Here is a 3,626-nt window from a genome sequence, read left to right as displayed (position 1 = left end):
GCACTGTATTTTGCTAAAGTTGCGTTATGGATTTGTGACTGTGATGATATTGTAGTGAATGTCGCAGGGGTACGAAACATTTTTATTAATATTATTTATAACATTTTTGTCAAGTCAGTATATATTACACGTTTAATAGTGTATTTGCATTTGATATTTAAAATGATACATAAACTTCAAAGCCCAAATCTGCTCTCTCCAACTATCATTTTAGTACAAAATCAGGTTGGGTTGGGAATTGGGCAATGGAACCATCTTTTTAATCTCATCCCAGATACTAATAACACAAGGTACTTAAATAACTTCAAAAATTTTATCTTAAAATTATATTGGTGATATGTACTCTCATATGATGCCAATGTGCTTGGACACGATATATAGTATGTAAAACACTATTTTTATATTCATTACCCCTCAAAAGTGGCCCCATTTCATTTATTTACGTTACACGTCCGTCTTTGGGTCACCGATTTTCAGATGTGTACCAAATTTCAAATCGGTCCAATAGTTTCGGAGAAAATTGTGGCTTTGAGAAACGGACACAAACTAGTGATTCTATAAGGATTCAGTTTTATTTCCTTTTGTAGTACCTACAGAACCCTAAATATTTTTTTAGAAATTAAAAACCGACTTCCATGTGGGATGCCGGTGAAAGATTGATGGTGCACGATTACATACAATAAAATGATAAAGACAGCATCTTTTGTCTTATTATGTAGAAAAGGAGGTAAAACCACCCACTTTTCTAGTAACATTTCGTTTCTGCGAGGATCGCAGTTCTAACCTAACCCAATTTTCTGATAGCAGTTCGGTTCTGTGAGGATCGCAGTTCAAACCTAACATAACCCATTTTTCTAGTATCATTTCCGAGTCTGGGTCCGGGTCGGTTCCTGGACCATGTTCAGATCCGGGTCCGGGTCCGTGTCCGGGTCCAGTTTGGGTCCAAGTTCGGTCCGGGACCAAGTTTGGGCCCAAGTTCGGTCCGGGTCTGAGTCCGAGTCGGGGTCCGGGTTCGAGTGAGTGAGATCGGGTGAGATTTGGAAGCCGGTTGAGAAGGGAAATAAATTATAAATTTAGTATAAAATAAGCACAACGAAATTAAGATTAAAATTTTCAAATTTCGTTGCTAAGGTGTCCTAGGGATCTAAAACGGTTGGCAGTTGGCACGTATCATGTATGTTTTATATTAATCAAAAAACTGGTCAGTTTTTTGATTAATATAAAACATACATGCCTATATAGTCGGGGATAATTGCATTTTGGTTTTGTTGTATGAATTGCCTTTATCACATCTAAATCAAACTCGCCAAGTAACAAGTTTCTAGTGCATCACTATCACTAATCGTAGTTATCACGGAGTTTCAGCTCCAGTAATGTTTTATGAGCATAGTTCGAATGAGAAAATGGATAGTTGTTAGCCTCTGGTAAATCTATTACACGCGTTAGATAATAGTCGAGACATTGCGCAGACGATTAAGGTCGACCATGACTTGGTGGACGAAAATTAGTGGGAAATTGTAACAGACCTAAGTGTAGGTACGTTTCGTCTATTGTAGCCCTTTGCAAAACATTACATCACGAATACTCACAAATTACATATATTGCGATAGACTGAGCGCTCGTTATAGTATATTTTGGCTCCTAAATATTCATAGCAACGACAGCCACTGAATGATCGAAGATCCTATTAAAAATGTTTGTTTATCACGCCTCAACGCCATCTAGGACCTATGCGATTGTGTAAGGGATGCTTTTGAGCATGACAATGAAAATGAAATCAACCCCAGGCGGCCAAAATTACTTTACGGTATTCAGCTATGTAATGCTATTTATATTTTGTAGCTATGGTTTCTCATGTTCAACTACCTTCTCTATTAGTTTGGCCATGTTTAGCTACCTTTGTAAGGTTTACAATTTTCAGAACTACCTTTACAACAGTTCGTCTTATCCAGCTACCTATTCATATTTCGCCTAATTCAGTTACAATATCACTTGGTCATAAATGTGAAAAATCAACCCATCTCCAACTAGAACAACGTGGAAATGTTCCTATTAATTTCTAATCTTTTTATGAATAAGAAATGCCCCGCACTTCGCGTTTTTTGCACACAAACTTTGCGACGAATGTAACTAATTATAGATAAATAAGTAACTGACGATTTCATATAACTTTTTTTCTAGTTAAGTATTATGAATCCAAAAAACAGCATTCCATGGTTGTGCTTATACTTTTTGGAACTCAAGATATCTACATCAGTGAAGCTGCTAGGCCGGGTTTGGTATCGTTTTCGTTTAAATCGGGGGTGCTCAATTCATTTATGGTATCAACATTTACACCATTTCGAAGTAAAAACAAAATTTAAGAAAATGCTATTTAGGGTCCCGTACCCAAAGGGTAAAAACGGGACCCTATTACTAAGACTCCGCTGCCTGCCGCCTTAAGGAGAAAAACCATAAGTGACAATTTCTGCGAAATTGAGTTATTGACACCCTCGAAATCAGGAAGAAAAATGTGATTTTTCTATCTAGCAGTTATTTCTTTATCTCTAACAGGTCAAGATTTAGACAAGCATAACTACACGCCATTTTGGTAAAGTTAGTTCCTTTTTGAGAAAGAAAAAGCATAAGTATATATTCATAGACAGAAAAGTACTAAAGTGACGACTTGTGTTTTTTTTCCCTTTTGTGTTGAATTTAAGAAGAAAAACCATAGTTTAGTATTACATAAAATTTCTATGTAAAAAACCCTTAAGTTGACAAAAATGTTCATTTTTGTTAATAAAAAAATATTATTAGCCTTATCTCTTGGAACCTAAAAAAACATAAGTTGCACGTTATGTTTTTTCTGTCTCGTATGACTCTTCCTTATGCATTTTCTGCTTAGTGTCGATTTCAAAAACAGTGAACTTGTGGTTTATTTCTTAAACATTGTTGTCAGTTATGCTTTATCAGGCTAGTAGGTAGTCCCCCTCCGGTCTCCTCAAAGACAGATTTCGAGCGGTTCACTTGGCGCGCGCGTCTTGATCGGTTTTTTTCCTTTGGAAGAGGTTGCGAGTACGACGCAGTACGCACGTATTAATACTCCTGCCTATTTTGAAAAACATGAGAAGTGTTAACGTGTATTGGTGTACCGCATTCTGTTTCAATCTTAGATTTTAATACAAAATGACATTTTTGCCGGTAAAAATTTTGGCTTGGCATTTGGTTTCAGTTTCAGGGTTATATTTGCCTTTTTAAAACTACCCCAGCCTGGTTCAAATACAAAAGAGCTCTTTTTTCATTTTCTCTAGATACGCTGTTTAGCTGTTTAGTTGGAACATCTAGACACGCGGCAGCGTGTCCAGCCAAGTTAAAAGAAAAAGCAGCAACCGTGTGTAATATTACACGAACCATTTCGAGCTACTTTTGACCCCTTCATAACTCGAAACCTTTATATAACCTGCACATATGAAAATTAGCACATTTATTCAAGCCCCTTAGCTTGTCTAGAATACGAAATTTGGGTTGGGTATATTTGGAGCACGTAATGGCAATGTGTCATAAACGTTACTATTTAATTTTGTTATCAAGAGAGACCTTTTTTTCTTCCGAAATGTCATGTAATAACTTGTAATTATAACAATTCA

The sequence above is a fragment of the Cydia strobilella genome, chromosome Z, assembly GCF_947568885.1.
Source record: "Cydia strobilella chromosome Z, ilCydStro3.1, whole genome shotgun sequence".
In the NCBI taxonomy this organism is placed as follows: domain Eukaryota; kingdom Metazoa; phylum Arthropoda; class Insecta; order Lepidoptera; family Tortricidae; genus Cydia; species Cydia strobilella.
This window is presented reverse-complemented; position numbering follows the sequence as displayed.